Source organism: Canis lupus, chromosome 7 (assembly GCF_011100685.1).
Source record: "Canis lupus familiaris isolate Mischka breed German Shepherd chromosome 7, alternate assembly UU_Cfam_GSD_1.0, whole genome shotgun sequence".
NCBI classification, from domain to species: domain Eukaryota; kingdom Metazoa; phylum Chordata; class Mammalia; order Carnivora; family Canidae; genus Canis; species Canis lupus.
Genome location: NC_049228.1, coordinates 13,855,844 through 13,876,654, shown reverse-complemented (window position 1 = coordinate 13,876,654; position 20,811 = coordinate 13,855,844). Strand labels below are relative to the sequence as shown.

Genomic DNA, 20,811 nt, shown 5'->3' with positions numbered 1-20,811 from the left:
ACTCATTCAGAGAACAAACTGGTGGTTTCCAGGGAGGAGAGCAGTGGAGTATGAGTGAAAGAGGTGAAGAGGATTGAGATGTACAAATTTCCAGTTATACAATAAAAAAGGCATGGAGATATAAAGTATACCATAAGGAATATAGTCCATAATATTGTAATAATGTATGGTGATAGATGGTGACTACACTTATCATGGTTAAACATTGAGTAATATACAGGATTATCAAAAGACTATGCTGTACACCTGAAACAAATATAAGGTTATGTGTCAAATATAGTTTTTTAAAAAAGAAAATATTACAAAGGCTTGGATTTGAGACACTGTCTGAAAATTACATTGTTTTCTATCTCACTATAGAGTAGCCCTCTTCTGGAGACAGTGCTGTTTATTTACATCAGAGTGCATGAGGAGTAAGACTCCAGCTATTTGACACAATTTCTAACTTGCGAGCAAAACTATTATTAACTTTAACCTTTACAGTCAAAGCTACCATATGTTTGTTGGTCTTTCACTTTTTATAAAGATTATGGCAGAGATGAAAAGGGAGACAGTGGAGTGATGGATTGACCTTAGATACAATACAGAAATAAATTTAGGTAAACCCAATCAGGGTAGTTCCTGAAAGGGAAAATGATCATAAGAAGCAAAAGAGATGTCACAAATTGGGGTCTGAATTTTTTGGTACCTGTTCTTGTATGGAAAAAGCTTCTATATTGGAGATGGTTATATTATGGTCAGAACCCCACAGTGATAAAAGGAAATTTGAACTGGACACTGGAATGAAGTTTGATTGGTTTAAAAACAGTGCTAATGGCAAGCTGGGGTCATTGTCCAGAATGATGACAAGCTCTCTGGCCATAGGACCAGCTCAAGGACGTAGGCAAACTGATGGGAATGCAGACTTTTCTTACATGCTACCCTACATGGTACAAAACATAGTTATGGAAACTGGGGGTAAGGAAGTTGTGTTTTGCCTTGTCCTCTTCTGTGATAGCTATGGACAGAATAACCAGCAAAGATTTTTTTATGGTACTGCACTTGAGCTACCTGATAGTCTAGTTGCAGTCTTAAGTGTTTGATTTATAGGTAATCTGAAGTAATTTTAGGGACAAGGGTAGCACTGAGAGTAACAGAATCCTGCAGTCAAATTACAGTCTCAGAACGGAAGGGTGAGAAATGGTGCCTGAAATTTATAAAAATAAAGCCATCCCCAGAAGAAATACAAATGTCAATAAATAGTGAAGATGCTCAATCTCACTAATAATCAAGAAATATAAGATAAAACAATGCGCACTACTTTTCTTTTGATAGAATGAATTAGAAGGCTCTTTGGCAGGGCATGAGGCAGGCAGTTACAGGCGTGCGCTTTTAGTGGAGTGTAAATTGGCAACAGTCTTGTAGGAAATGGTTTCTTCACCTCCTAAAACTACCAGCCTGCCTACTTCACCTCCCTCGGTATGAGAACCATGTGATTCATCAAGACCTCTTCTCTAACCAGACTGTAAGTGGCTTTGATTCTTTCTGCTGCTTCTGGTGCAGGTGGTAGGGTGGGGTATGTGTGGCAGAAACTCTATCCCCAGCAGCTGTTTGGATGGGTTATGTAGCAAGCCAAGAAGGTCAGGGGGCAAAATTTGACCAAGTAAAGACAGGAAATGTGAAGGAACTACTAGTTAAATTACCTTTCCTATCTTCCTTCCTTTTTGCCTGTTCTAAGACTGGATGTCCATTTAGCCTGACAAAAGGACATTCTCTCTTATTTATTTATTTATTTATTTATTTAAAGATTTTGTATTTATTCATGAGAAACACAGAGAGTCAGAGGCATAGGCAGAGGGAGAAGCAAGCTCCTTGCAGGGAGCCTGATGTGGGACTCGACCCTGGGATCACCCCTGAGCCAAAGGCAGATGCTCAACCACTGAGCCACCCTGGGATCACCCCTGAGCCAAAGGCAGATGCTCAACCACTGAGCCACCCAAGTGCCCCAAACATATCGTCTCTTACCTAGGTCAATGAAGCCAGCTCAGTAACAGTATCATGTTTTATTTGCTTCTCTTCCTTACCTTCCTTACCTAACCCTTTTCCTTCTCATTCTTCATGTCTTGGGATTTCACCTCCTAAGAATTCCTTAGTTTGGAAGTTTTCCTCAGGTTCTGTTCTTTAGGGAATACAGGCCAAGAAGCTAACAATCCACTTCTGAGACCCAATTTCATAAAAAAGTATCTGCAGTTTCTAGAAGGCATATGTTTGTAGATGTACATTGCAGCATTATTTGCCTTACTGAAAAGTTGGAAACAATATAAATGGTCATCAATATGGAAATAGTTAAATAATGATATATAATGGGATACTGTCCAGCAATACAAAGAATGATAGGGAAAGTTGTCCATGATATATGAGATAAAGTGCAGGTCACAATGTTCAGTTTGATCCCATTTGGGAAAATTAAGCCACCAAATGAATCAGGCACAGGCATAAGATTGAAAGAAATGATGTCAGAATGGGGAAGAAAGAAAAGGAAAGAAAAGGATTTTAACTTTTCCTTATACACTTATGCAAAACTGAATTTTTTCCACATAGAACATGTAATAAAACACTGGCAGAGGAATTTGCCACTTAAATTATTTAGACACTGGGATAATTATTAAAAATGGAGAACAAATATTTAGGAGATATAAGACATATATCAGTGTTCATCCAATATTAATGTTTGTGGATCTTGTAGAAACTAACTTTGAAACTTTATTATTTAGGGATATGTGTGTATGCTTAACATAAACTAGAGCATTTTTCTAAATGCTTTGTAGTTACTATCTACCTAGTCACTACTCTACGAGGTAGGTGCTAATATTCTGTTTTACAGATGAGGAATCCAAGGTGTAAAAAACTTAAAAAACAGAACCTTGCTTGATGTTACATAGATTTAACTGCAGTAAAATTAATCCAGTTTTGCCTGACTCCAGATTCTGATGTTTTAACCATATTGTCTCTGTTTCAGTCCAATAGCACCAAGTTATCTCAACCCACATTTGATCCAATTTTAAAGTTTCCTACAAATTATTTGACATAGCCAGGTTTTATTGTCTTTGGTGGGTAGTAAGAAATTGTTTTTAATCCAAGTGGAAATAGCTTTATTTTTTCTGATTTTAAAAAAATTTATAGAAACTTAGAGACAAAACAAGTTTTTGGATGAAAATAAGAATTGTCCTAAAGATATTAATATTGTTAATATTATGGCGTTTTTTGATATTTTTTATATGTGTATTCACATACACATATAGTTAGAATTTTAAATTTTTAGTTTTTTCCCATATGGGATCTTACTACTCAGGTGAGTTTTAAAAATTTACTGTACTTGCAAATTATCGTAGTCATCTTTCTTTGTGTGTGTATGTATGTGTATAAATTTCTAATGATTGCATACTATCCTGTTGTATGGATAAATCCTAATTAATTTAGCCAGTACTCTATAATTCTGTGTTTTTTCAGTTTCCTTTCTTTCTTTTTCTTTTCTTACTCTTATAGGTAATGCTGCAACAAACATTTTTCTACTTATACTTTTATATACTTACCTAATTATTTCTTTAGAATGAATTCCTAGGAGTCAACAGCCAAGTTTTATAGTTTCAGTTCTTGATTAATGTCTTAGATTATTGAGCAATGCATTATTTGTCTAGGAAGAAATATAGTCTCATGTTTTAGTCACTTGTGACTTTTCATTAATGGTTAATAATTATTGAGTACTTACCATGCATATTGAATATCCACTGTGAACATGGCACCACATTACTAGGTGTTATTTTCAGAATTTTCCTCTGGGGAAATCTGTGACTACAAACTGCGAGTCAGAGTTGCTTAAGAGCAAAGGATGGAAGCAATATATGAGAATATTATTCCATAGGATTTGGAGGAAAAAGAATGAAATATAACTTTTATCTTTTTTATTTTTATTTTTTTTGAAATATAACTTTTAAATCTATGTAGATTACACTTTTTCTTTAGCTTGCATATATCTACTTACATTATAATTGACTGTTAATACTTTTCTCTTCCATTCTCTGAATGTTAAGCTCCAGAAGATAAAGAAAACATTTATCTGTTTACATCACCATTGTACTCCCAGTTAGGAGTAACTGTAAGTTGAATTAATTAATAAATGAGAAATAATATATTTATACACAATACAGAATTTTTGTAGCTACAAGCTTTTAAAACATATTATTATGATGTTGATAAATAATAATGTTTTAAAGCTCTATAGGTGAAATCATCATTCTCAATTCATTTAATTAAACCATTCCATTTTATATGTTCATACCCTTTCATAAAGTGAGATGGTGAGCCACCATTCTGTATCCACATTATGCAGCCTAATTATAAACTCAGGGTCAGACCAATACCAGGAGGCAGCAGACTAATAAATCACTATTACAAATGATATGCCCCAAAGGAGTGTTTACTGGTTACTTTAGCCAACTTATAAATGAATAGCTTAAGACCACAAGTAATTAGATAGGGTCTAGAGTAAAGAATCTCTGTAAAATGCATGGCAAGTTTCTTGGTATTTGAGAGTGTTATCTCCTTTACACTGATTTTTATTCTAAGTCATCACTGATGTTCTCTGTATAGGTTTTTCAACTTTTATTTATAAATAGTAAAAGCTAGTTAATCTTTATTATAACTACTAGAAAATACAAGTAAATTACTTAGAAGCGCAAGTTTTCTAGACAATTAGAAAGTATTTCTTAAGAGCTATTGGCATTCATAGTCTTGTTTTTGTGCATAGGCAAACTGTTAATTAAAGGTATATTTTAATGAAGATTCACTGTAATTGTTAAATATGCCCAATAATATATCATTAATTTCTTTAACAAGTTGAGAAAACCAGCAAATATTGGGCAAGTGTCAGGCTCTTGTTGAATGAGCATGATAATCAAACTGCCAACCTACAGATCACTTTATAGATTCCCAGTGACTGCCATCAGCCTATGAACCTTAAAAAATTTTGATTTAGAAAATTTAAATACTGTCTATATTAATCCAAATTAGGTAGTAGAACTATCATCTGTGACTAGACTTAGATAAAAAGATACTTAGGAAAATTTGGTTGGTATTTTTGTTACTATATAAAATAAAATGATGCCTCAACTTTGAAAGTTGAAAATGGAGACACCCAGATGGTTCAGTCGGTTAAGCATCCAACTCTTGGTTTCAGCTCAGGTCATGATCTCAGGGTCCTGCACAGAGTCTGCCTGAGATTCATTCCCCTTCCTCTCCCTCTCCCCCTCTCTGGTTGTGTGTCCCTCTCCTCCAAATAAGTGAATAAATAAAATCTTTTAAAAAACTGAAATGTTTGAAAATGGTTAAATGTAAAGACATGGTTTAAACTATTTATTAAAGCATTGTTTCACTTTTATTATTTACTTTTTATTCATTATGTTAATAGTTTATATATTTTTAAAATGTTCTTCTAAATCATGAGATTATCTAATTCAGTGGATATTGGAGTAGCATACAAAGTATTGCATTTCTGTACATTGCACTGTAGTACTACGCTATAGCTACTGAGTTACAAAGAAAGATTTAATAATATGTTCCTTTGCTTGCTTATTTTTTATTTAGTCAACATGCCTGGCATTAGTGCTAGATTTGAGGCTACAGAAATAAATAAGGCATAATCCTTTTTCTCGGAGCCAAATCTAGTGAAAGAGCAAAAAAAAAAAAAAAAAAAAAAAACATTTAAACTGAGAATTGTCATGGAGTGGGAGAATACTAACAGCATTTTAAGTACAGGGGTGGCCCTGGAATCACAAGAATGATTATCTGCTTGTTGACCATTGGAAAGCCCTGGAGGTTACCTAGGTCTCATGGTGTGAGTAGTTTTATTAGAGGAAGAAGAGGATAGAGCTGCATTTTTGGGTAGAGGCAGAAGGTGCAGAGTGGAAGTATAAAAGAGGATGGCATATTCAGAAAATGGAGAGAAGTTTAATGTGTATGGGTCATTGGTTAGAAAAACATGGGTGGACAAACTAGGGCTTCATTGTTATTTTAGGAGCATTGCAAAATTCTGTATAGAGTGAGGAGACAGAGACTACTACCCTTTATAGGTCTTTATTTTTTTTTTAAGATTTTATTTATTAATTCGAGAAACAGAGAGAGAGGCAGAGACACAGGCAGAGGGAGAAGCAGGCAGAGGGAGAAGCAGGCTCCATGCCAGAAGCCTGCTCCATGCCAGAAGCCTGATGCGGGACTCGATCCCGGGTCTCCAGGGTCACACTCTGGGCTGAAGGTGGCGCTAAACCACTGAGCCACCCGGGCTGCCCCCTTTATAGTTCTTTAAAAGAAAGAATTACTTGCTTTTAAATTTTATAATTTATTCATATATTAAAAAATTTAAATACCCACTCCTTGGTAGACCTTGTATTCTTACCTGAGAATTATTTTTTTAAAATATTTTTTTTATTTATTCATGAGAGAGAGAGAGAGAGGCAGAGACACGGGCAGAGGGAGAAGCAGGCTCCATGCAGGGAGCCCTACATGGGACTCGATTCTGGGTCTCCAGGATCAGGCCCTGGGCTGAAGGCAGTGCTAGACTGCTGAGCCACCAGGGCTGCCCTTACCTGAGAATTATTAATGTAATGATTTTACCTTAATTGAAAAAAGTTAGATCTAGAAAAATTCATACATGGGAGAGCTAGGTATTATGACTTAACTTGAAAAAATAAAGAGGTAGTTTAGAATAGTGTGAATGTATCATCTACAGTACTGAAATGTTTCATGGCTTAGATTGCTGTAGGAAAATTACATAGCAATATGAGTCTAACATCCTTAAAATTAAAAAATTTTTTGAATTCTGAATGTGATATGTAAATAAGATTCTGATATACACTCTGATAGTAACTGTGTAAATAAAATGCATTCTTAAATAATTATAAAATATTTAAAATGTTTATTTTTATCCCATTGATTCTAGTATATTTTACTTACCAAGATACAAAAACAAAAACAATTCTGTCAAGGATGTTTTCTCTTTTAAACTTGTAATTTCAATTATGTTAGTTTTGTTTTACCAGTATCTGAAGGGTTCTCTTCTTTATCTTTTAGTATCCAATACAGTGTATTGCCTCAGCTCTATTGTAAGATAGGACTTATTTACTAAAATGGTTCTACTAGAGCTCATATTAGCCAGGATGGAATGTCAGAAGGAACCAGTATCAGTGTAGTGATGGGAACATTTGTTGGCAAATTCAGGAAAAGGGAAAACCCACTTATGTGAGGATATTCTGAAGTGCTTGGCACTTTAGGTTACCAGTTTTATCTTAAGTGTTGAATGTTGACTATGCTAGACAAAATTCTTTCAAATTAGTGGGGTTTTTTGTTTCTAGGATTGTAGAACCCTTGGACATTATTTGCTATGGCCTAGAAGTATCCTTCCTTCTGACAGTTTTGGAAGTGATAAAATAGACTCAGAGTAGGCTTTCCATTAATAATAACTTAAGAAAGAACCTAATAAGTTTCCTTTGGAATTGTAATGTTTTGGCCAATGCAGTTTAAAAATCACTGTCTTATACTATAATGCTTATTATTTATATTTAACTACATTCTCTACGAAAGTTTCTTTTAAATGACAAAGTAATATGGGTACTTTGAAAATAAATTACCCCAAATTTATTAATTGCTATAGTGGTTACAACCCCATTGTGACAGACTGCTTCCAAATCATATGTGTAGTAAATGTTTTTATAGAAATATGGTCATAAATAGTCCCAGGAAATCCCTCTTGAATATGCTGTATTTACATTTCAATTTTATGTTGTTGCTTTGTTACTTTAAAATTGAATATAATTAGAATAAATAACACACTAATGGCTTCATTTTACATTTTGAGTCAAAGCTTACTAAATTAAATCTTTACCCCCAGAATGGCATCTTGAGTAAACACATGTAGTTTACTACATTTAAATGTTTTCTTGAGATCATGTGTGTTTGATTTTTTCTTTATAAAATCTAAGAGTGTTGTATAAATACAACTTAGATGTATTACAATCTTTTCTTTGTACAACCTTCCCTCATTTAATAGAATTCTGAAGAAGAGCAATTCATAAATTAAATAACAAATTGACTTAAATTTTTCCTTTTCCCCAGGGAACTTGAGGATCTTAGCATTGCACATATATTATCAAATGGAGTGCCAAAGTCCTTTTACTGTGTATGTTATAGTTAAATAAAGTGAAGGAGAACACTTTTTAAAAATGTACTAACAGTTATTAGTGAGATCCTAGTCTCTAGTGAACAGACCTTTATATTGGGAATGCAATAGTCACAAAGGACCAACCTTCTCATTTGCCTGTCAACGTCAGGATATTTGGTGCTAAGCTGTTCCTTACCTGTGAGTCCTAGCTAATTCAAGCTGAGTTTCCTCAGCTAAACTAGGATTGAACATTTTAGTCTCTGACTTTATGAACTGACGTTTCCTCACATCCAGGGATATCCTTAACAATGTTTGTCCCAAACATTTGGGACAAAATGTTAGGAAATAGAACAGTAAATTCTAGGTATAATGGAGAAAATACAAATAAATTAAATTATTGAGTCAGCTTCTTACCCCCACCCCCGTCCCTCCTCGCACATGCAGGCTCGCTCTCAAATAAATAAATCTTAAAAAAAAAAAAAAAAAAAGGAATGTTTAAGGCAAACTTGAGCCAAATTACTGAAATTCTAGAGGATTTCTCTTGAATAGCTGGAATATTTTAAGCTCTCTCTTATATTAGCAAATTGTCTGGTGAGGTTGTCACTTTCAGTATATTAATACTATAAATAATTTTAGGGTTTCTAATATGAATTATTTTTAATGATCTATACTACTGAGGTTCTGAAAAAATCATTACTTTTATTAGAACATTTTGACACTGTATGTTTTATTTTTTATTTTTTTTGACGCTGTATGTTTTAAAGTTTGATATGTTCTAGGTGTGATTGTATTGCATATGGAGAAGAACAGTTTTGTTTTTTGTTTTTTAAGATTTTATTTATTTATTCATGAGAGAGAGAGATGCAGAGAGAGAGGCAGAGACACAAGCAGAGGGAGAAGCAGGCTCCATGCCGGGAGCCCGACGTGGAACTCGATCCCAGGTCTCCAGGATCACTCCACAGGCCGAAGGCGGCGCTAAACTGCTGAGCACCCCCGGGCTGCCCGAAGAACAGTTTTATACAGGAACATATGTTCCTCTTTATAATGAAGGCTAATAGGAAAATGACAAAAATTTGTTTCATACAAAAGTTCTGGGGGACCATTAACTTAAATCTAAGTTATTCTTTTTTAAAAAATATTTTATTCATTTATTCACGAGAGACACAGAGAGAGAGTGGCAGAGAGATAGAGGGAGAAGCAGGGTCCATGCAGGGAGCCTGATGTGGGACTCAATCCCAGTCATGCCCTGAGCTGAAGGCAGATGCTCAACTACTGACCCACCCAGGCGTCCCTAATTCTTACTTTCAAGTCCTCTGTAATGTGTCCCTAACATTGTGAATCCAGACTTAACTGCTAACTTTATGTACTATAAATTTGACTCCCATTTGACATGCCTCCTCATGTTCATTTAGTATGCCTTTCTTTACTCACTGTTTTCTGAAATGCCTCTGGTACGTTTTTTTTTTTTTTTTTTTTTAGCCCTGATCAATTCCTATTTACTCCACAAACCTCCAGTCCACACTCATTTGCCCCTTTCTGTAAATGTTACATTTATTGTTATAGCTTACATTTTAATATTTGATATTATTTGTCTTATGTGGTTTCTTTTTTTAAATTTTTTTATTTATTTATGATAGCCACACAGAAAGAGAGAAAGAGAGGCAGAGACATAGGCAGAGGGAGAAGCAGGCTCCATGCCGAATCCCCGATGTGGGATTCGATCCTGGGTCTCCAGGATTGCGCCCTGGGCCAAAGGCAGGCGCCACCCAGGGATCCCGTTATGTTGTTTCTTATCTGTGGCAATATATTTGCTTCTTATGGGGCAACATATCCTAAGTCCCTGAAAATACTAAGTGACTTGATGGCAGGGACCTTGATTAACACCTTTCAGTGATAAGCTTAGTTTTTAAGAGTGTGAGGGCTTAAAAGTACTTATTGTGTTGAATTGAATGGAACTGAAAAAAGTTAGGGATATTTATTAACATAAATTGTGCCTCATAATATGGCATATATGCTTTTTGAATATGGTTCTAACAAATACATATATTTTCATTGTCTTTTTGAAAGTGCTGCAGTTGCTGAAACATGCTAATTCATTGAAGGGCTATTTTGAGCCATGCTGTAGAAGAGGTATTTAAACTAGGATGTATATTATCAACATTGAAAAAAATTAATGTTTACAGACTTTTATGGAATAATACATTCAGTGTTCATGTGTGTCTGTACATAACATTTTATTGTATGAAAGTTCTCTTAATTCTGTTAATTTTGCCTCCCTCAAAAGAATTTACTCATTTTGATTCATCTTAGCCTCTTTCTCTTTGTAAATGACTACTTTTTCTCTGACTACTGATTATAACACCAGTCTGATTATTGAAGTCTTTTGAGCAATAATAGATTCACAGGCAAACGCAGATGTAATCTTTTTTCAAATCTGGTGAGCCAGTGAGCTAGCACCCTCTGATCTCTTGCTGAGATAAAGTGAAATGGGGTAATCGAGACCTTTCTTCTATTAGGACTCTGCAGGTGAATGCTGAAAATAGGTAGGTCCTTCTTGAACAAGGAGATTGAGGACAGTTCAGCCTACCAGGATGTTTAGGACTTCCAGAGTAAGCATGTGTAGGACCATATATAGCATGTGGTGGGTATGACACCTCTCTACTTCCTAATAGAATCTATTTTCATCAGGTGGTTGGGCTTCTGAATGTTTGGGTTTTACTGCTAGATTAAATTTCTATTCCAGCCTTTAGTGCCTGCACCCTCCTTTTAGGTGCACACATAATTTTTTCCAGGTTGTTTAGTTGTTGAGTTGCTCCAGTATGTTATAAGGAGGGAGAGGGAGCCAAGGATATGTGATTAGTCTACCATCTTCCTATTATCTTTCCGATAACTTTGCTGTTTCTGTTGTCTTTCTGATATTTCTAGTTTCCAGATTTCCAAGACTCCCTATTCAATATAATTTCTAAATACTGAGTAAGCTTTTGTTATAGTGTTGTTATGAAAGAATTTATCTGAACTGTGCTAAAGATCAACATTTAGATATATTCATTAAGTATGAGTTTTTATGGTATTCTTCATGATTAATTGAAAGGTATAGGTCATAATATCTTTCAGAATTGCATGTAAGTTGTTCCTATTCCATACTTTATCAGTTTCTTATCAAACGAATGTTCTGCATTCCTGCCGTGCCTATAACCAGTGTATTCATACTCTTCATGTGCTTTCTTAGGGTGGAATTCTTGGACCAAATGTATCCAAGCTGAAGTTTGCCATGAATTTTCTTTGAGCTGACCCTCAACAGTAACGGAAAATACCAGAGTAATTACTGCACACACATTAATGGTCTTCTAATCTCCAACCTTGCATGTAATTGCTGCTGTCAAATACAATTACTGTCTGCCCAAGTTCTTCCCCTGGGGGCAGTCGTTGCTGTGCCTTGATATAGAATTAGAAAATGAGAACAGTGTTTCTGAAACTTTCTACTTCAAAATTTTAAAACTATAAAATTACCTTTAAAATTTTTTTTTATTTTGACCTGAATAAGCCTGACAGTAATAAGAGAATAACAAAAGAGGATTTGAAGGTTCATTGAGTGTAATTATATTTCTGAATAATTAATTATAAACACATTTCTTCTATGGATTAGTACCATGTTGGCTACAGTTTAAGAAATGTAATTCTAAGCTGGTGTTACTTTTTAAAACAGTATATATACTGTCTAAATCTCTATATAATCTAGAATTATTCAATTTTGTGATTGTAGCAGAACAAGATTATATGTAGTGGTTCTGGACTGGAGATTATCTCCTTGATTCTAGATCTGGGGAATGAACTATTCTACACGAGTTAATTTTTCAGCTAACTAAATGTATTCTTTTTAAATAGCTAAGGTTTTTAATTTTTAGGTGAAAATTCTTTTGATGTGATTGTAAGTTCCCTAGCTTCTTTAAAGATAGTTCACTAAACTATTTTACCACATTCGTTACCTCCCAGGGTTATCATTATGTTTACTAATCATTGTGATAATATATGATGTGCTTATTGGCTAGTTAAGATATAGATTGTTTATCCTTTTACCTGCTGTCTCAAAATTTTATGCTCCTTTGGGTGCTCTTTTTTTTATTTTTATTTTTATTATTATTATTTTTTTAATACATTTATTTTTTATTGGTGTTCAATTAACCAACATACAGAATAACACCCAGTGCTCATCCTGTCAAGTGCCCCCCCAGTGCCCGTCACCCATTCACCCCCACCCCCCGCCCTCCTCCCCTTCCACCACCCCTAGTTCGTTTCTCAGAGTTAGGAGTCTTTATGTTCTGTCTCCCTTTCTGATATTTCCCGCACATTTCTTCTCCCTTCCCTTCTATTCCCTTTCACTATTATTTATATTCCCCAAATGAATGAGAACATATAATGTTTGTCCTTCTCCGATTGACTGACTTCACTCAGCATAATACCCTCCAGTTCCATCCACGTTGAAGCAAATGGTGGGTATTTGTCGTTTCTAATGGCTGAGTAATATTCCATTGTATACATAAACCACATCTTCTTTATCCATTCATCTTTCGATGGACACCGAGGCTCCTTCCACAGTTTGGTTACTGTGGACATTGCTGCTATAAACATTGGGGTGCAGGTGTCCCGGCGTTTCACTGAATCTGTATCTTTGGGGTAAATTCCCAACAGTGCAAGTGCTGGGTTGTAGGGCAGGTCTATTTTTAACTTTTTGAGGAACCTCCACACAGTTTTCCAGAGTGGCTGCACCAGTTCACATTCCCACCAACAGTGTAAGAGGGTTCCCTTTTCTCTGCATCCTCTCCAACATCTGTGGTTTCCTGCCTTGTTAATTTGCCCCATTCTCACTGGTGTGAGGTGGTATCTCATTGTGGTTTGGATTTGTATTTCCCTGATGGCAAGTGATGCAGAGCATTTTCTCATGTGCATGTTGGCCATGTCTATGTCTTCCTCTGTGAGATTTCTGTTCATGTATTTTGCCCATTTCATGATTGGATTGTTTGTTTCTTTGGTGTTGAGTTTAATAAGTTCTTTATAGATCTTGGAAACTAGCCTTTTATCTGATACGTCATTTGCAAATATCTTCTCCCATTCTGTAGGTTGTCTTTTAGTTTTGTTGACTGTATCCTTTGCTGTGCAAAAGCTTCTTATCTTGATGAAGTCCCACTAGTTCATTTTTGCTTTTGTTTCTTTTGCCTTCTTGGATGTATCTTGCAAGAAGTTACTGTGGCTGAGTTCAAAAAGGGTGTTGCCTGTGTTCTCCTCTAGGATTTTGATGGAATCTTGTCTCACATTTAGATCTTTCATCCATTTTGAGTTTATTTTTGTGTATGGTGAAAGAGAGTGGTCTAGTTTCATTCTTCTGCATGTGGATGTCCAATTTTCCCAGCACCATTTATTGAAGAGACCGTCTTTCTTCCAATGGATAGTCTTTCCTCCTTTATCGAATATTAGTTGACCATAAAGTTGAGGGTCTACTTCTGGGTTCTCTATTCTGTTCCATTGATCTATGTGTCTGTTTTTATGCTAGTACCACACTGTCTTGATGACCACAGCTTTGTAGTACAACCTGAAATCTGGCATTGTGATGCCCCCAGATATGGTTTTCTTTTTTAAAATTCCCCTGGCTATTCGGGGTCTTTTCTGATTCCACACAAATCTTAATTTGTTCTAACTCTCTGAAGAAAGTCCATGGTATTTTGATAGGGATTGCATTAAACGTGTAAATTGCCCTGGGTAACATTGACATTTTCACAATATTAATTCTGCCAATCCATGAGCATGGAATATTTTTCCATCTCTTTGTGTCTTTCTCAATTTCTTTCAGAAGTGTTCTATAGTTTTTAGGGTATAGATCCTTTACCTCTTTGGTTAGGTTTATTCCTAGGTATCTTATGCTTTTGGGTGCAATTGTAAATGGGATTGACTCCTTAATTTCTCTTTCTTCAGTCTCATTGTTAGTGTATAGAAATGCCGCTGATTTCTGGGCATTGATTTTGTATCCTGCCACGCTACCAAATTGCTGTATGAGTTCCAGCAATCTTGGGGTGGAGACTTTTGGGTTTTCTTTTTTTTTTTTTTTTAAGATTTTTTATTTATTTATTCATAGACACAGAGAGAGAGAGGCGGAGACACAGGCAGAGGGAGAAGCAGGCTCCATGCAGGGAGCCCGATGTGGGTCTCGATCCCAGGTCTCCAGGATCACACCCCAGGCTGCAGGTGGTGCCAAACCGCTGCGCCACCGGGGCTGCCCGACTTTTGGGTTTTCTATGTAGAGTATCATGTCATCGGTGAAGAGGGAGAATTTGACTTCTTCTTTGCCAATTTGAATGCCTTTAATGTCTTTTTGGTGTCTGATTGCTGAGGCTAGGACTTCTAATACTATGTTGAATAGCAGTGGTGAGAGTGGACATCCCTGTCTTGTTCCTGATCTTAGGGGAAAGGCTCCCAGTGCTTCCCCATTGAGAATGATATTTGCTGTGGGCTTTTCATAGATGGCTTTTAAGATGTCGAGGAATGTTCCCTCTATCCCTACACTCTGAAGAGTTTTGATCAGAAATGGATGCTGTACTTTGTCAAATGCTTTCTCTGCATCTAATGAGAGGATCATATGGTTCTTGGTTTTTCTCTTGCTGATATGATGAATCACATTGATTGTTTTATGGGTGTTGAACCAGCCTTGTGTCCCGGGGATAAATCCTACTTGGTCATGGTGAATAATTTTCTTAATATACTGTTGGATCCTATTGGCTAGTATCTTGTTGAGAATTTTTGCATCCATGTTCATCAGGGATATTGGTCTGTAATTCTCCTTTCTGGTGGGGTCTTTGGTTTTGGAATTAAGGTGATGCTGGCCTCATAGAATGAATTTGGAAGTACTCCATCTCTTTCTATCTTTCCAAACAGCTTTAGTGGAATAGGTATGGTTTCTTCTTTAAACGTTTGATAGAATTCCCCTGGGAAGCCATCTGGCCCTGGACTTTTGTGTCTTGGGAGGTTTTTGATGACTGCTTCAATTTCCTCCCTGGTTATTGGCCTGTTCAGGTTTTCTATTTCTTCCTATTCCAGTTTTGGTAGTTTGTGGCTTTCCAGGAATGCGTCCATTTCTTCTAGATTGCCTTATTTATTGGCGTAAAGCTGTTCATAATATGTTTTTAAAATCGTTTGTATTTCCTTGGTGTTGGTAGTGATCTCTCCTTTCTCATTCATGATTTTATTAATTTGAGTCTTCTCTCTCTTCTTTTTAATAAGGCTGGCTAATGGTTTATCTATCTTATTAATTCTTTCAAAGAACCAACTCCTGGTTCTGTTGATCTGTTCCACAGTTCTTCTGGTCTCGATTTCGTTGAGTTCTGCTCGAATCTTTATTAACTCTCTTCTCCTGGGTGTAGGATCTATTTGCTGTTTTTTCTCTAGCTCCTTTATGTGTAAATTAGCTTTTGTATTTGAGTTCTTTCCAGTTTTTGAATGGATGCTTGTATTGCGATGTATTTCCCCCTTAGGACTGCTTTTGCTGCATCCCAAAGATTTTGAACGGTTGTATCTTCATTCTTATTAGTTTCCATGAATCTTTTTAATTCTTCCTTAATTTCCTGGTTGACCCTTTCATCTTTTAGCAGGATGGTCCTTAACCTCCACGTGTTTGAGGTCCTTCCAAACTTCTTGTTGTGATTTAGTTCTAATTTCAAGGCATTATGGTCTGAGAATATGCAGGGGACGATCCCAATCTTTTGGTATCGGTTCAGACCCGATTTGTGACCCAGTATGTGGCCTATTCTGGAGAAAGTTCCATGTGCACTTGAGAAGAATGTGTATTCAGTTGAGTTTGGATGTAAAGTTCTGTAGATATCTGTGAAATCCATCTGGTCCAGTGTATCATTTAAAGCTCTCATTTCTTTGGAGATGTGCTTAGAAGACCTATCGAGTATAGAAAGAGCTAGATTGAAGTCACCAAGTATAAGTGTATTATTATCTAAGTATTTCTTCATTTTGGTTATTAATTGATTGATATATTTGGCAGCTCCCACATTCGGGGCATATATATTGAGGATTGTTAAGTCCTCTTGTTGGATAGATCCTTTAAGTATGATATAGTGTCCCTCTTCATCCTCTCACTACAGTCTTCGGGGTAAATTTTAGTTTATCTGATATAAGGATGGCTACCCCTGCTTTCTTTTGAGGACCATTCGAATGGTAAATGGTTCTCCAACCTTTTATTTTCAGGCTGTAGGTGTCCTTCTGTCTAAAATGAGTCTCTTGTAGACAGCAAATAGATGGGTCCTGCTTTTTTATCCAATCTGAAACCCTGCTCCTTTTGATGGGTCATTAAGCCGGTTCACGTTCAGAGTTACTATTGAGAGATATGAGTTTAGTGTCATCATGATATCTATTCAGTCCTTGTTTTTGTGGATTGTTCCACTGAACTTCTTCTTAAAGGGGAATTTTAAGAGTCCCCCTTAAAATTTCTTGCAGAGCTGGCTTGGAGGTCACATATTCTTTCAGTTCCTGCCTGTCTTGGAAGCTCTTTATCTCTCCCATTTTGAATGAGAGCCTTGCTGGATAAAGGATTCTTGGTTGCATGTTCTTCTCATTTAGGACCCTGAATATATCCTGCCAGCCCTTTCTGGCCTGCCAGGTCTCTGTGGAGAGGTCTGCTGTTACCCTAATACTCCTCCCCATAAAAGTCAGGGATTTCTTGTCTCTTGCTGCTTTAAGGATCTTCTCTTTATCTTTGGAATTTGCAAGCTTCACTATTAAATGTCGAGGTGTTGAACGGTTTTTATTGATTTTAGGGGGGGGATCTCTCTATTTCCTGGATCTGAATGCCTGTTTCCCTTCCCAGATTAGGAAAGTTTTCAGCTAGGATTTGTTCAAATACATATTCTGGCTCTCTGGCCCTTTCGGTGCTCTCGGGAACCCCAATTAAATGTAGGTTTTTCTTCCTCAGGCAGTCGTTTATTTCCCTTAATCTATCTTCATGGTCTTTTAATTGTTTGTCTCTTTTTTCCTCAGTTTCCCTCTTTGCCATCAACTTGTCTTCTTTTTTTTTTTTTTAATTTTTCTTTAATTATTTATGATAGTCACACACAGACAGAGAGAGAGAGGCAGAGACACAGGCAGAGGGAGAAGCAGGCTCCATGCACCGGGAGCCCGACATGGGATTCGATCCCGGATCTCCGGGATCGCGCCCTGGGCCAAAGGCAGGCGCCAAACCGCTGCGCCACCCAGGGATCCCTCAACTTGTCTTCTATGTCACTCGTTCTTCCACCTCGTTAACCCTCGTCGTTAGGACTTGTAGTTTGGATTGCATCTCATTCAATTGATTTTTAATTTCTGCCTGATTAGCTCTAAATTCTGCAGTCATGAAGTCTCTTGAGTCCTTTATGCTTTTTTCTAGAGCCACCAGTAGCTGTATAATAGTGCTTCTGAATTGGCTTTCTGACATTGAATTGTAATCCAGATTTTGTAACTCTGTGGGAGAGAGGACTGTTTCTGATTCTTTCTTTTGAGGTGAGGTTTTCCTTCTAGTCATTTTGCTCAATGCAGAGTGGCCAAAAGCAAGTTATATTGGGAAAAGGAGAAAAAGAGAGGAGAGAAAGAAGGAAAGAAAAGAGAAAAAGAAAAAAAGGAAGAAAAAAAGAAAAAGAAGAAAGAAAAAGAAGGGGAAAAAAGGGTGGGGGAAGGAAACAAATCAAAACAAAAAAAAAAACCACAGGGGAGTATCTTCTGATTCTGTATACTTTAATATCAGTTTTTTTAAAGATTTATTTATGATAGACATAGAGAGAGAGAGGCAGAGTGTGTCACAGGCGGAGGGAGAAGCAGGCTCCATGCCGGGAGCCCGACGTGGGACTCGATCCGGGACCCCAGGATCACGTCCTGGTCCAAAGGCAGGCGTTAAACCGCTGCGCCACCCAGGGATCTTTTGATTCTGTATACTTTAAGTCCCTTGACTTCCCCTGGAACTTTTCCGTCTAGCTGGTTTTCTGGGGGAGGGGCCTGTTGTGCTGATTTTCAGGTGTTAGCACTTGGGGGAGCTGCTCTGCCCCCTGCCTGGTGCAGGGCTCAGTGGGGGTTTTTTACCCCGGGAGGCTCCAGGAGGAACAACCCCAGTGGCGGGGCCAGCTCTGGAGCCCTGGATTCAGCCCCCGCAGTAGCTACAGAGCTCTCCGTCTGCAGGGCCTGGAGGCTCCGGGGCGGGGCCGCTGATCTGCTCAGCTCGGGCAGGAGCGTCCTTGGTCCTGGGCCCTCCCGGCCTCTGCCTGTCCCGGGGGGAGGCCGGATCCTGGGCCGTGTCCCAGCGCCCTGTGCTCCCAGGGCCTGCGCTGTTGGATTCGCACTCCCAGTGGCACAGCTCCCTCCGCGGAGCCGCTGCTCGAGCCCTCCGAGCTGCTGCCGGCCGCGCAGCCCCCTCCGCCCGGAGCCTCTTCCTCTGCCGGAGCCAACTGCTCCCGCCCCGCAGCCCCCTCCGCGGAGCCGCCTCCCGAGCCCCTCCGAGCTGCTCCGGGTCCCGCCGTGCGCGCTGCAGCCCTTAGGGAGCTCGGCGCACTCTCCTGGGCACGCAGTTACTCTGTTACTGTCCCGCGGAACCCGAGGGCATCCCCGCCCTCCTGGGTCCTGCTCCAACTCCCTGCGAGCCCCTTTCCGCCGGGAAGGTCGGTGCAGCTCCTGCGTCTCCGGGACGGGGCTCTCCTGTCCTGGGGACACTCGCCCCGGCCTCAGCCCGGCTCCTCGCGGGGCCCCTCCCCCTTGGAGGCCTTTTGTTTCTTTATTTCTTTTTCCCCGTCTTCCTACCTTGGTAGAAGCGCGAACTCTTCTCACTGTAGCATTCCAGCTGGTCTCTCTTTAATTTGCAGGCCGAATTCAAAGATTTTCAGGATAATTTGAAGGTTTTCTAGGTAATTTGGTGGGGACAGGTGATTTGGGGACCCTACTCTTCCGCCGTCTTGCCCCTCCTCTCTTTTATTTTTTTAAATTGAGACACCATAATTCATACTCTACACAGTTCACCCACTTGAAGCGTTCATTTCAGTAGTTTTTAGTAAGTTCACAAAGTTGTACGGCTATTACCCCAGTCAGGTATGAACATGCTAAAACCCCAAATGTCCATTAATAGATGAATGGAAATTCAAAATATGGTATATCCAAAAAACAGAATACTGTTTGGCTGTAAACAAGAATGCTGTACTGATACATGCTGCAATTTGGGAGAATCCTTGTTTTTCCATGCTAACCTGTGCTAAATGAAAGAAGCCATTCATAAAAGACCACATATATTTGATTCCACCTATTTGATATGTCCACAATAGGAAAATCTGTAGATACACAGATTAGTCATTACTTGGGGCTGGGGGAGATGAGGAGATTGAAATTGATAGCTAAAGAATATGGAGTTTCTTTTTGAGTTTTTGAAATACCTTTTAGCTATCAGTTTCAATCTCCGCATTTCATTGCCAAATATTTTGTTGTATGGATATACCACATTTTATTAATCCATTCACCCATTGATGGACATTTGGGTTTTTACCTGTTGGCTATTACAAATAATACTGCTAAGAACAGTGGTGTGCAAGGTTTTTTGTGTACATACATTTTCATTTCTCATGGGTACACGTGTAAAAGTGGAATTGCTGGGTCAAATACTAACTCTATGTTTAACTTTTTGAGGAACTGCCTGGCCATTTTCCAAAGTGGGTACAACATTCTGCATTCTCATCAACAGTATATAAGAGTTCTGATTTCTTTCCATCCTTGCCAACATTTGTTATTTTCTGACTTTATGATTATAGTCATCCTAGTGGGTATGAAGTAGTATCTTATTGTGGTTTTTTATTTACATTTCCCTGATGTGTAATGTTGTTAAGCATCTTTTCATGTACTTATTGGCCATTTATATATGTCTTTTTAAACAATCATATTTTTATTCTTGTAGAGCTGTAATCTTGTAGTTAGAACTTTAGTGATGGTCTAGACTAATTTTCTGTCTTCAAGTTATTCCAACATAGACTTTTAGTTTCTGGTAGAAGACTCTAGTGATGGAAATATACAATTTGTGAATCAGCCCAATTTTTTTTACTGTGGTTATTAGAAGTTTCTTTCTATATTAGGTGAAAATCTACTTCACCGTTTTGTTTTTATTGTTGTTGTTTTCTCATATGTTCTTTTTTTAGCTTTCTAGGCCCGTGTCCCAATTCTTCATCTACACAGGAGTCCTTCATTTTTATTTTATTTATTTTTATTCATGAGAGACATAGAGAGAGAGGGAGAAGTAGGCTCCTCACAGGGAGCCTGGTGCGGGACTTGATCCCAGGACCCAAGGGCAGAGGAAGAGAAGAGAGAATCTCAGGCAGACTCCGCACTGAGTGTAAAGCTTGACACAGGACTTGATGCCATGATCCTGGGACCATGACCTGAGTCGTAATCAAGAGTTAGATGTCCAACCAAATTGAGCCACCCAGGCACCCCAATTTAGATATTTTATTTCGTTATCACCACAATCCTATAAAGCAAAAACTTATTTGCATTTTCTGGAAAAAACCCCAGAAACTTAGGAAAGTTAATAATTTTTCTTTAAGTTACATAGCCAATAAGTGACAGAATAG

General features: G+C 37.8%; 1 protein-coding gene across 16 annotated transcripts in view; it reads left to right on the top strand.

The window, feature by feature from the left end:
• ACBD6 (acyl-CoA binding domain containing 6) overlaps positions 1–20,811 on the top strand; it is a 207,642-nt gene that overhangs the window by 36,264 nt on the left and 150,567 nt on the right. The gene's annotated exons all lie outside the window — the stretch shown is intronic.